The 14,548-nt window shown below is 40.4% G+C and overlaps 1 protein-coding gene across 1 annotated transcript in view; it reads right to left on the bottom strand.

The window, feature by feature from the left end:
- PTH2R (parathyroid hormone 2 receptor) overlaps nucleotides 1-14,548 on the bottom strand; it is a 136,526-nt gene that overhangs the window by 118,881 nt on the left and 3,097 nt on the right. The gene's annotated exons all lie outside the window — the stretch shown is intronic.

Genomic DNA, 14,548 nt, shown 5'->3' with positions numbered 1-14,548 from the left:
TGGAACCCACGAACCGTGAGATCATGCCCTGAACCGAAATCAGACACTCAACTGAGCCACCCAGGCACCCTGCCTTCCTGTATTTTTCCATGTCATTATGAAATTCTTAAACTTCCATGAAAAGGCCACTATATTTCCAGTGTATATACTTATATGTTTTTTAATTTTTATAACATTTGCATGTGAAAAGCCTGGGTTGATCATTTTTAAATGTTTGCTAAATGTTTTTAAATTCACAGAGCAGTGGGGACTAGGGAAAGCACATACATTATCAGATGCCTTGCAAAGTCAATTCTACCTGGAAGCCCTAGAATGTCATGGCCACTGAGTTGGCTCTATACTTAAATTAAAAGAGATCTGAATTCTGTTAGAGTTCAAGTCAGTCTTTAGCACTAAGGAAGGATACCAGCTCTGTCTGGGAGACCAAATATAGCTGAATAACTGAATTTTCCCTCATTTTACTCTGAATTCCTGGTTTTATGTTCATGGATACTGCATTAAAAAAAAAAAAAAAAAGGGGGCGCCTGGGTGGCTCAGTCGGTTAAGCGTCCGACTTCAGCTCAGGTCACTATCTCGCGGTCCGCGAGTTCGAGCCCCGCGTCAGGCTCTGGGCTGATGGCTCAGAGCCTGGAGCCTGCTTCCGATTCTGTGTCTCCCTCTCTCTCTGCCCCTCCCCCGTTCATGCTGTGTCTCTCTCTGTCTCAAAAATAAATAAACGTTAAAAAAATAATAATAAAAAAAAAAAAAAAACACATGTTCTCAAGTTCCTGAGAGAGGAGGCGTTAGGTGCTGAACTGAACGTAGTTATCAATGAAATGTAATTTAGATATTTGAAAGAGGCATTTTTATTCACAAGGAGGTGGAAGGGAATGGGAGTGCATAATAAGGAAAGCTAGAAGGAGAATTGGAATACTGCAGAAAACAGAGCCCATACATGTGAATATGACCGACACATATGCTAAATATTATGAGATCAAAAAATAAAATGTTGTGTCTTGGAGTGGAACCTAGACTTTAATAGAGGATTCAGATGAGTGTTTCCTTTTTTTCTTACTCTTACTTAATTGCCTGTGTGGGCTGGGAAGCAATTCCAAAAATAGTTAAAACCCTGCGGGTACTCTTTTACAGATCAATTTACTGATTGTACCTGAGCTTCTGCTGATCAATTCTTACAGAAACATGAAATTTCAATTTCAAACAAGGACAAGTGTTACAAAAGCATTTTCCTATCTGATGAAAATCGTTAGATTTTCCAGACCTGATTTAAATTTTTTTAATGTTTATTTATTTTTGAGACAGAGAGAGGGAGGGAGAGAGAGAGAGAGAGCAGGGACCGGGGCAGAGAGAGATGAAGACACAGAATCCAAAGCAGGCTCCAGACTCTACGCTGTCAGTACAGAGCCTGATATGGGACTTGAACCCACAAGCCAGGAGATTATCACCTGAGCCAAAGTCGAATGCTTAACTAAGTCACCCAGGCGCCCCCAGTCCTGATTTTAATTAAATGTACAAAACGCATTAAAATAGAACAGCAGGCATTTTGATTTAAATAAAACTATTCTAGGGGCGCCTGGGTGGCTCAGTCAGTTGAGTGTCCGACTTCGGCTCAGGTCATGATCTCACAGCTCGTGAGTTCGAGCCCCGGGTCGGGCTCTGTGCTGACAGCTCAGAGCCTGGAGCCTGCTTCTGCTTCTGTGTCTCCCTCTCTCTCTGCCCTAACCCATTCGCATTCTGTCTCTGTCTCTCTCAAAAATAAATAAAAATATTAAAAAATATTTTTTAATAAAATAAAACTATTCTAAAATAAGATGGACAATAAAATCCTTTCTCAGGCTTACCTGGTTAATTTTGTAATACTTTTTAAAGTGCTAGCTTACATTAAAATCACAGTATTTCAAGCAATACAGTTTAACACTCTTTTAAATTGGCAAAAATGCAAGCATTACTGATTTGCAAACACAGAGCACAGGGGAAGTGCCCTGCAGGTCCTCACCACGCCAGGGACTATCCAAAATGACCAAGCGGAAGAATTCCCCTCAGAAGAATCTCCAGGAAATAACAACAGCTAATGAGCTGATCAAAAAGGATTTAAATAATATAACAGAAAGTGAATTTAGAATAATAGTCATAAAATTAATCGCTGGGCTTGAAAACAGTATAGCGGACAGCAGAGAATCTCTTGCTACAGAGATCAAGGGACTAAGGAACAGTCACAAGGAGCTGAAAAACGCTTTAAACGAAATGCATAACAAAATGGAAACCACCACGGCTCGGATTGAAGAGGCAGAGGAGAGAATAGGTGAACTAGAAGATAAAGTTATGGAAAAAGAGGAAGCTGAGAAAAAGAGGGATAAAAAAATCCAGGAATAAGAGGGGAAAATTAGAGAACTAAGTGATACACTAAAAAGAAATAATCTACGCATAATAGGTATCCCAGAGGAGGAAGAGAGAGGGAAAGGTGCTGAAGGGGTACTTGAAGAAATAATAGCTGAGAACTTCCCTGAACTGGGGAAGGAAAAAGGCATTGAAATCCAAGAGGCACAGAGAACTCCCTTCAGACGTAACTTGAATCGATCTTCTGCACGACATATCATAGTGAAACTGGCAAAATACAAGGATAAAGAGAAAATTCTGAAAGCAGCAAGGGGTAAACGTGCCCTCACATATAAAGGGAGACCTATAAGACTCGTGACTGATCTCTCTTTTGAAACTTGGCAGGCCAGAAAGAATTGGCACGAGATTTTCAGTGTGCTAGACAGAAAAAACATGCAGCCGAGAATCCTTTATCCAGCAAGTCTGTCATTTAGAATAGAAGGAGAGATAAAGGTCTTCCCAAACAAACAAAAACTGAAGGAATTTGTCACCACTAAACCAGCCCTACAAGAGATCCTAAGGGGGACCCTGTGAGACAAAGTACCAGAGACATCACTACAAGCATAAAACATACAGACATCACAATGACTCTAAACCCATATCTTTCTATAATAACACTGAATGTAAATGGACTAAGTGCGCCAACCAAAAGACATAGGGTATCAGAATGGATAAAAAAACAAGACCCATCTATTTGCTGTCTACAAGAGACTCATTTTAGACCTGAGGACACCTTTAGATTGAGAGTGAGGGGATGGAGATCTATTTATCATGCTACTGGAAGCCAAAAGAAAGCTGGAGTAGCCATCCTTATATCAGACAAACTAGACTTTAAATTAAAGGCTGTAACAAGAGATGAAGAAGGACATTATATAATAGTGACAGGGTCTATCCATCAGGAAGAGCTAACAATTATAAATGTCTATGCGCCGAATACCGGAGCGCCCAAATATATAAAACAATTACTCATAAACATAAGCAACCTTATTGAGAAGAATGTGGTAATTGCAGGGGACTTTAACACCCCACTTACAGAAATGGATAGATCAACTAGACACACGGTCAATAAAGAAACAAGGGCCCTGAATGAGACATTGGATCGGATGGACTTGACAGATATATTTAGAACTCTGCATCCCAAAGCAACAGAATATACTTTCTTCTCGAGTGCACATGGAACATTCTCCAAGATAGATCATATACTGGGTCACAAAACAGCCCTTCATAAGTTTACAAGAATTGAAATCATACCATGCATACTTTCAGACCACAATGCTATGAAGCTTGAAATCAACCACAGAAAAAAGTCTGGAAAACCTCCAAAAGCATGGAGGTTAAAGAACACCCTACTAACAAATGAGTGGGTCAACCAGGCAATTAGAGAAGAAATTAAAAAATATATGGAAACAAACGAAAATGAAAATACAACAATCCAAACGCTTTGGGACGCAGCGAAGGCAGTCCTGAGAGGAAAATACATTGCAATCCAGGCCTATCTCAAGAAACAAGAAAAATCCCAAATACAAAATCTAACAGCACACCTAAAGGAAATAGAAGCAGAACAGCAAAGGCAGCCTAAACCCAGCAGAAGAAGAGAAATAATAAAGATCAGAGCAGAAATAAACAATATAGAATCTAAAAAAACTGTAGAGCAGATCAACGAAACCAAGAGTTGGTTTTTTGAAAAAATAAACAAAATTGACAAACCTCTAGCCAGGCTTCTCAAAAAGAAAAGGGAGATGACCCAAATAGATAAAATCATGAATGAAAATGGAATGATTACAACCAATCCCTCAGAGATACAAACAATTATCAGGGAATACTATGAAAAATTATATGCCAACAAATTGGACAACCTGGAAGAAATGGACAAATTCCTGAACACCCACACTCTTCCAAAACTCAATCAGGAGGAAATAGAAAGCTTGAACAGACCCATAACCAGCGAAGAAATTGAATCGGTTATCAAAAATCTCCCAACAAATAAGAGTCCAGGACCAGATGGCTTCCCAGGGGAGTTCTACCAGACGTTTAAAGCAGAGATAATACCTATCCTTCTCAAGCTATTCCAAGAAATAGAAAGGGAAGGAAAACTTCCAGACTCATTCTATGAAGCCAGTATTACTTTGATTCCTAAACCAGACAGAGACCCAGTAAAAAAAGAGAACTACAGGCCAATATCCCTGATGAATATGGATGCAAAAATTCTCAATAAGATACTAGCAAATCGAATTCAACGGCATATAAAAAGAATTATTCACCATGATCAAGTGGGATTCATTCCTGGGATGCAGGGCTGGTTCAACATTCGCAAATCAATCAACGTGATACATCACATTAACAAAAAAAAAGAGAAAAACCATATGATCCTGTCAATCGATGCAGAAAAGGCCTTCGACAAAATCCAGCACCCTTTCTTAATAAAAACACTTGAGAAAGTCGGGATAGAAGGAACATACTTAAAGATCATAAAAGCCATTTATGAAAAGCCCACAGCTAACATCATCCTCAACAGGGAAAAACTGAGAGCTTTTTCCCTGAGATCAGGAACACGACAGGGATGCCCACTCTCACCGCTGTTGTTTAACATAGTGCTGGAAGTTCTAGCATCAGCAATCAGACAACAAAAGGAAATCAAAGGCATCAAAATTGGCAAAGATGAAGTCAAGCTTTCGCTCTTTGCAGATGACATGATATTATACATGGAAAATCCGATAGACTCCACCAAAAGTCTGCTAGAACTGATACATGAATTCAGCAAAGTTGCAGGATACAAAATCAATGTACAGAAATCAGTTGCATTCTTATACACTAACAATGAAGCAACAGAAAGACAAATAAAGAAACTGATCCCATTCACAATTGCACCAAGAAGCATAAAATACCTAGGAATAAATCTAACCAAAGATGTAAAGGATCTGTATGCTGAAAACTATAGAAAGCTTATGAAGGTAATTGAAGAAGATTTAAAGAAATGGAAAGACATTCCCTGCTCATGGATTGGAAGAATAAATATTATCAAAATGTCAATACTACCCAAAGCTATCTACACATTCAATGCAATCCCAATCAAAATTGCACCAGCATTCTTCTCGAAACTAGAACAAGCAATCCTAAAATTCATATGGAACCACAAAAGGCCCCGAATAGCCAAAGTAATTTTGAAGAAGAAGACCAAAGCAGGAGGCATCACAATCCCAGACTTTAGCCTCTACTACAAAGCTGTCATCATCAAGACAGCATGGTATTGGCAGAAAAACAGACACATAGACCAATGGAATAGAATAGAAACCCCAGAACTAGACCCACAAACATATGGCCAACTCATCTTTGACAAAGCAGGAAAGAACATCCAATGGAAAAAAGACAGTCTCTTTAACAAATGGTGCTGGGAGAACTGGACAGCAACATGCAGAAGGTTGAAACTAGACCACTTTCTCACACCATTCACAAAAATAAACTCAAAATGGATAAAGGACCTGAATGTGAGACAGGAAACCATCAAAACCTTAGAGGAGAAAGCAGGAAAAGACCTCTCTGACCTCAGCCGTAGCAATCTCTTACTCGACACATCCCCAAAGGCAAGGGAATTAAAAGCAAAAGTGAATTACTGGGACCTTATGAAGATAAAAAGCTTCTGCACAGCAAAGGAAACAACCAACAAAACTAAAAGGCAACCAACGGAATGGGAAAAGATATTTGCAAATGACATATCGGACAAAGGGCTAGTATCCAAAATATATAAAGAGCTCACCAAACTCCACACCCGAAAAGCAAATAACCCAGTGAAGAAATGGGCAGAAAACATGAATAGACACTTCTCTAAAGAAGACATCCGGATGGCCAACAGGCACATGAAAAGATGTTCAGCGTCGCTCCTTATCAGGGAAATACAAATCAAAACCACACTCAGATATCACCTCACGCCAGTCAGAGTGGCCAAAATGAACAAATCAGGAGACTATAGATGCTGGAGAGGATGTGGAGAAACGGGAACCCTCTTGCACTGTTGGTGGGAATGCAAATTGGTGCAGCCGCTCTGGAAAGCAGTGTGGAGGTTCCTCAGAAAATTAAAAATAGACCTACCCTATGACCCAGCAATAGCACTGCTAGGAATTTATCCAAGGGACACAGGAGTACTGATGCATAGGGGCACTTGTACCCCAATGTTCATAGCAGCACTCTCAACAATAGCCAAATTATGGAAAGAGCCTAAATGTCCATCAACTGATGAATGGATAAAGAAATTGTGGTTTATATACACAATGGAGTACTACGTGGCAATGAGAAAAAATGAAATATGGCCTTTTGTAGCAACGTGGATGGAACTGGAGAGTGTGATGCTAAGTGAAATAAGCCATACAGAGAAAGACAGATACCATATGGTTTCACTCTTATGTGGATCCTGAGAAACTTAACAGGAACCCATGGGGGAGGGGAAGGAAAAAAAAAAAAAAAGAGGTTAGAGTGGGAGAGAGCCAAAGCATAAGAGACTGTTGAGAACTGAGAACAAACTAAGGGTTGATGGGGGGTGGGAGGGAGGAGAGGGTGGGTGATGGGTACTGAGGAGGGCACCTTTTGGGATGAGCACTGGGTGTTGTATGGAAACCAATTTGACAATAAATTTCATATATAAAAAAAATAAAATAAAATAAATTGGCAAAAATGCAAGCATTACTGATTTGCAAACACAGAGTCAGCATAAGGCTAAATGTGAATAGGACAGAGAGGTCGGCATGTTGTTACAATGTGTAATATGGTAATGGAAGCATTAATAATTCCTTTTAGAATTATCACTGTCTAAATATTGTGTTAGCCTCTTACAGACTATGAGGAGTAGGCAATGCCCACCTCATCTGATGGGCATCTGTTATGCACATGCCAGAAAGAAAGGAAACCCTAGGATCTTTATGGGCTTGCGGAGCTAGAAAAGTCATCCTTATTCATGAGAGAGTGGCCGCTCAGACAACTCGAACAAGTGCTCGAGACACAACATCCAGTCAGCCCCTCAGAAGCCAGCTTTCTCTCACCCCCTCCTCTACTGAGCCCACTATATTCATGACCCAGACGCCCTCTCCGTTTCCCCCTCTGCTGCCTCAGCTTACACACAGTCCCTGCTTCCACTGCCTCCTCTGCAAATCAAAATGACCAAAAAAGAGAATCTGACTGAATCCACTGGGTACCATCCAACATGGAGTCTTTCTACTGGGCAGACTCCTCAAACTAGATCATCTCCTAGGCTGGTGGACTCTGTACATGTAGCCTATTTGGAGAGTTGCTTGGGGCATAAAGATGTGTTGGGTCAACCAGTAAGGGTCATGATAAAAACCAAGTCAAACCAGGGGAGCTCACATGGAAGAAACCGTGAGTGCATAATTAGCGCTCTGTCCTGAGAGTGCCACGGCCTTGTCTCCAGTTCAACTATGCAGAGAACTGCTTTGGAGGACACAAGAAGCAAAGAAAGGTCCCTGCCTTCACAGGGACACTTAGGCATCTTCACAAGGGTTTTGAGTTATCCTCCTGCGTTAGCCTAGAGAACCTTCCTCACTGAGCAACTCAGGTTCCATGACAGATGCTTAAAATTAGCTGTTCGTGTTAAGCTCTCTCTTCCTTGACATTCACATGGGGAAACGCAATACTTTACAAGGAAAACTGCCTCAAGTGTACATCTTCAAGAAAAAAATAAAATATTTTTGTAACTAACATTCTCTAAAATTAAAAAAGTAAGCGGTGCTTGGTGGCTCAGTTGGTTAAACATCCGACTCTTGATTTCAGCTCAGGTCACGATCTTACAGTTCATGAGTTCGAGCCCCACGTCGGGCTCTGGTCTGACAGAGCGGAGCCTGCTTGGGATCCTCTCTCCTCTCTCTCTCTCCTCCTCTCTCACTGTCCCTTCTCCACTTGCACACATGCACTCTTTCTCTCTCTAAATAAAATAAAGTCATTTTAAAAAACAGTAAAAACAAATCTCTTCTCAAGTCACTTAAACATAGCATACTTCAAATCGGCAAATTTGCATGTAGCCAATTGAATAAACATTCCCAGAGAATAAAGTTCACCTCCACTAACAAAACAGACATTTATCCGACTTTACTCCAAGTAATCATCTGGTTATTTGTTTTATATCCATTTCCACCACTGAACTGTAAGCTCCTTGAGACTGAGAGTGGGGACTCTTATCTCCGCAGCAGCAGGAACCAGTCCAAAGTACATGTTCCATGCAAGTTTCTTGACTGAACGAGCGAAAGTATTAATTACCAGCAGCAGACAACAGAAATGTGTGGCTGATTCACTATTGTGAATTGCACACACCACGTTCATGGGGACTAGCAGATAAAAGTCCCACTCCTGCAGCCGCCAGACAGAATGTACTGGACAGCAGCTTCCAGGCTTGGACTAAGACGAAGGTGGTGAGTGTCCACCTTCTGTTACAATTGAAGAGCTTGGATCTCTCAGAGCCATCACATCCATTTTATTTAGCATTACTTACAATGCATTCACTTCTGAAAGGCAGAAGGAAAAGGCAAGATCTCTGATATAAAGAGCAAAATTTCTCCAATTTCCGCCGATGGGTCTTTAGAGGTGCGCACAGAGAAGATAAAAGAGGGCCCCTCTACACTGGTGGTGTGAAACCAGTTGAAACAGATGTTGCTACAGGAATCACTTCTAGAAAATCAGGGTGTTCTCTCCCGCTAGCAGTTTGAGCTGGTCTCTCCTACGGAGCACTTCCTTAATGGTATGTTGTAGTTTGGTACTTTATGTGATATTACCGTAGGCAATGATGACAATCAGAGTATTGGGGGGGGGGGCTGGCTGGAACTGCCAAATGGGTTTCTCTCCGATCACGCGGCACGTTAGCAATAGAAATGCCCATGAAATTCTCTGTGGAAAAATCTAGAAGTACCTACCAAGGTCTGTGGCCAATAAGCTACAGAGCAATTAGTTATGCCTATATATTCTTAAACAACCTTGAAGTTCCCCAGCATTTTCAAGATGAGAAGCTAAAAGGCAGACATGGTGGCAACACCAGGAATCTGGCTCAGGGTTCTTTGCTCCCCGGAACATGCTCTGCCCAGGTGATAATGCGTACCTGTGTACAGGATGACAATTATCTGCTGGTACCTCAAGGCATATAATTGCACACTGAATTTAAATCTTCTCTCCTAGTTACATTATTATCTCTCTATTTTAATTTGTTGCAGATAATAGGACTTCAATTAGAAGAGATAGGGTTTTTTTATTTTTTATTTTTTTTTCCATGTTTTTTTATTTATTTTTGGGACAGAGAAAGACAGAGCATGAACGGGGGAGGGGCAGAGAGAGAGGGAGACACAGAATCGGAAACAGGCTCCAGGCTCCGAGCCATCAGCCCAGAGCCTGACGCAGGGCTCAAACTCACGGACCGTGAGATCGTGACCTGGCTGAAGTCGGACGCTTAACCGACTGTGCCACTGAGGCGCCCCTGAGATAGGGTTTTTTTTAATCATTTTTAAAACAGTCATAAATAGGGTATTACTTTTTACTTTGACAGAGGAACATTGTATCAATTTCAACACAGCACTTAGATATAATCTTTATAAATTCCATCTGCTTTGGGCTCCTGCTTCCACCAAAGTGAGGTAGGAGGGTCCAGATTTTCTGAAGCCATCATGAAAACCAGGAAAAATACATAGAACAATGTTTTTCAAAACTGGTTATCAGCCAGCAAAGGAAAAGGAAAAAAAAAAGTGGATCCTTTTTTGTTTTTAAACCATTTATTTAGAATTTTTAAACATATTGAACGGTTTTTTTATGAATATAATTTATTGTCAAATTGGCTTACATACAACACCCAGGGCTCATCCCAACAAGTACCCTCCTCAATGCCCATCACCCATTTCCCCTCTCCCATACTTCCCCCATCCACCCTCAGTTTGTTCTATTTAAGAGTCTCTTATGGTTGGCCTCCCTCCCTCTCTGTAACTTTTTTTTTCCCCTTCCCTTCCCCCATGGTCTTCTGTTAAGTTTCTCAAGATCCACATGAGTGAAAACATTTGATATAGGACAGCGGATCCTTGAGAGGTGAGAAACAAATGAGGTTGAGCCCAGTTTATCCCAGATTATGCCCAAAAAGCTTTTAGGTCAAAGCAGAGAAAGGGGCAACTGAGGAGGATCCTGTTCTAGTCCTTGGGGGAAGACCTAAGGCAGCTGAGTTCATGGGACAGAGTCTGGAAGGGAGAGGGCCTCGCAGCGAGAGAGCCCCAGAGATCTGCAGTTGATAGGTACCCAGCACAGCACTGCTCTTACCTACACGAGGAAACTGCCCACGGCAAGATGGTGGGAAGAAGCCATCAGAAATGGAAGTGTATTCTCTTTTCACTTGCCTATATCCTTCTAAAGAACGGTTGGTTCTTTGAATTGGGGAAGGAAGAAAGTATTTTAATAGGATAATAGCAGTAAAGGACAAAAAGACCTCCCCTCCCCATTTAATTTCATTAAGATCACATCTCTAAAGTGAGGTTATTCCTATCTACAATATCATCACTTATTTGTTTTGGATTTTTTGTTTTTTTGTTTCAGAAAAATAATTACAAAGGTAGTATAGACAGTTTCCATACCCCCAGCTTCCCCTACTATTGATATCTTACATTTACTAAGGGGCGATTGTCACAATGAACCAATACTGATATTCTTATTAATTAAAGTTCATATTGTGAGATTTTCCTAATTTTTCCTAATGTCCTTTTTCTGATAGTCACTCATTTGTACTTATGACTCTATTTCAGTGGTGTATGGACAGCAAATTTATCAAATACGTGCTCTTTCAAATGAAAAGCTGTTAATGCTACCTTCATTTGAAAAAAAGAATTACAATTCTGAGTAGAAAATATTAAACTATTTCTAACTTACACCTCCATCTGAAAACTAAATATTCTAAGATATAACAGACTCTTGTCAAAAAGAAGCCTAGAAGGCACTTGGGACTCTGGTAAAGATTTTTGGGACTTGGGTCCCCTTGTCTCAGGGGTTTCCTATTGCTCTAAAGAATTCAGAAATCTTAGAACCAAGTACTTCAGAGCCCTCTACTGGCCTCTCCTCACCATTGCAACCTCATTTGGGTTCATTTCTAACCCTAGCCAACTCCCTGAAAATACCTTCCTCCCTCAACCATAAAAGCAGGGGCAGCTTTTATGATACTTTGCTAAGAGCCATATAAGTGCAATCAATGTCTTAAAGGTGAGAATTTATAAAGTTAAAAGTTTTCTCAGTCCTGTTACACATATTCTGACAAACTTGAAAAGTTTAAATGTAATCAGTCAGTAAATAATAACCGATCAGAGCCAAATTCAAGACAGCTAACTCCAAGGATGCATTAAAGGACATTTACTACAGTAAAATTATCATCTCATAGCTTTTGTTTTCAGTTTTAAAAATCAGGAATAGAGGGGCGCCTGGGTGTCAGTCGGTTAAAGCCTCCAGCTTCGGTTCGGGTCATGATCTCATGGTTCGTGGGTTTGAGCCCTGTGTCAAGTTCTGTGTTGACAGCTCAGAGCCTGGAGCCTGCTTCAGATTCTGTGTTTCCCCCTCTCTCTACCCCTCTCCCACTCATGCTCTGTCTCTCTTTCTCAAAAATAAATAAGTATTTAAAAAAAATTTTTTTAAATCAGGAATAGAGATTTTAAAAAAAGGAAAAGAAACTTCTTTCAATAGGTGAAGACACTGGGGAAAATTCCTGGGTTAACAACTGGTAATTTAGTCACTTTCTCACTCCATGACATTCAATTTCAAAACACTTTCCTTGGATATCTACCTTCTCTTTTGTTTTAACCTAAGACATCAGAATACATGTTCTAGAACAGAAGTTCTCTTTTGGGCACAAATTGTTAAGATTGGAATCATACCAAGTATCCTTATCAACCATGATGGAATAAAACTACACATCAACAGCAGTAGGGAAACTGGAAAATTCATAAATACACAAGAATTAATAAACAGCATGCACTTGAACAACCACAAGTTCAAGGAAGAAATCACAAGAGAGATTAGAAAATATCTTGAGACAAATCAACAGGCAGACACAACATACCAAAACTTATGGGATGTAGTGAAAGCAGAATGAAGAGGGAAGTTCACAGGCATGAACACGTACACCGAAAAAGGAAGGTCTCACATCAACAACATAGCTTTACATCTCAACGAACTAGAAAAAGAACAAAACCCAAAATTGGCAGATGGAAGGAAATAAGGATTGACAACAGAGATAAAGTAGAGAATAGAAAAAACACCACAGGGGTGCCTGGGTGGCTCATTCGGTTAAACATCTGACTTCAGTTCAGGTTATGATCTCACAGTTTGTGAGTTCAAGCCCCGCATCGGACTCTACGCTGACAGGTCAGAGCCTGGAGCCTGCTTCAGATTCTGTGTCTCCCTCTCTCTCTACTCCACCTCTGCTCACGCTCTGTCTCTCTCTTGCTCTCTCTCCAAATTAAATAAACATGAAAAAAAATTGTTAAGAAAAAAACAAAAGGGCTGGGTTTTGGGAAAGATCAACAAAATTGACAATCCCTCAGCTGGATTAACAAAACAAGAAAAGGGGCGCCTGGGTGGCGCAGTCGGTTGAGCGTCCGACTTCAGCCAGGTCACGATCTCGCGGTCCGTGAGTTCGAGCCCCGCGTCGGGCTCTGGGCTGATGGCTCAGAGCCTGGAGCCTGTTTCCGATTCTGTGTCTCCCTCTCTCTCTGCCCCTCCCCTGTTCATGCTCTGTCTCTCTCTGTCCTAAAAATAAATAAACGTTGGAAAAAAAAAATAAGAAAACAAGAAAAAAGACTCAAATATGTAAAATCACAAATGAAAGGAGGGGCAGTACAACTAATGTCACAGAAATGAAAAGGATCGTAAGCGAATACTATGAACAATTATAGGCCAAAAAACTGGGTAATCTACAAGAAATGGTAATTTCCTAGAAATATATAATCTACCAACACTGAATCAAAGAGAGTCTGAACAGACCTATAAATAGTAAAGAGACTGAATCAATAATCAAAAACCTCCCAACAAAGAAAATCCAGGACCAGACGGCTTCACTGCTGAATTCTACCAATGATTCAAAGAAGTAATGCCAACCCTATACCAACACTTCCTAAAAACTGAAGAAATGAAAATACTCCCAAACTGATTTTATAAGGCCAGCATTACCCTGATGTCAAAGCCCAAGAAAGACATAACAAGAAAAAAAAAAAGCTATAGGCCACTATCCCTGATAATATAGATGCAAAAATCCTCAACAAAATACTAGCAAACTGAATTTAACAGTACATTAAAAGGATCAGACACCAGGACTAAATGGGATTTATCCTCAGGAGGCAAGGATGCTTTAATTAACGCAAAAATCAATCAACGCACTATACCACATTAATAGAACGAATAAAAACCACTTAACCATTTCAATCGATGCAGAAAAAGCATCTGACAATACTGAACACACTTTCATGATAAAAACACTCAACAAACTGCAAATAAAGAAACTACCTCCACAGGGGCGCCTGGGTGGCGCAGTCGGTTAAGCGTCCGACTTCAGCCAGGTCACGATCTCGCGGTCCGTGAGTTCGAGCCCCGCGTCGGGCTCTGGGCTGATGGCTCAGAGCCTGGAGCCTGTTTCCGATTCTGTGTCTCCCTCTCTCTCTGCCCCTCCCCCGTTCATGCTCTGTCTCTCTCTGTCCCAAAAATAAATAAATGTTGGAAAAAAAAAATTTAAAAAAAAAGAAACTACCTCCACATAATAAAGGTCATATATGAAGAGTCCACAGCTAGCATCACTGAAACCTTTTCCCCAAAGTCAGAAACAAGGCAAGAATGTGCACATTCACCATTTATATCCAAAATAGTACTGAAGCCCTGGCCAGAGCAATTAGGCAAGAAAGCAAAAGAAAAGCATGTTAATTAAAAAGGAAGAAATAAAAAGATCTATTTGCAATTGACATCATCTTATATGTAAAAAACCCTGAAGAGTATATACACACACAAAACATGTTAAAATAAATTCAGGAGAATTGCAGGATATGAAATCAACACACTAAAATCAGTTGTGCTTCTACACACTAACAATGAACAATCTGAAAAGGCAATTAACAAAACAAGTTCATTTATAACAGCATCAAAAAGAATAAAATACTAAGAATAAACCTAACCAAAAAGT

The sequence above is a fragment of the Puma concolor genome, chromosome C1 (genome assembly GCF_028749965.1).
Source record: "Puma concolor isolate L17-30 chromosome C1, mPumCon1.1.hap2, whole genome shotgun sequence".
NCBI lineage: Eukaryota > Metazoa > Chordata > Mammalia > Carnivora > Felidae > Puma > Puma concolor.
This window is presented reverse-complemented; position numbering and strand designations above follow the sequence as displayed.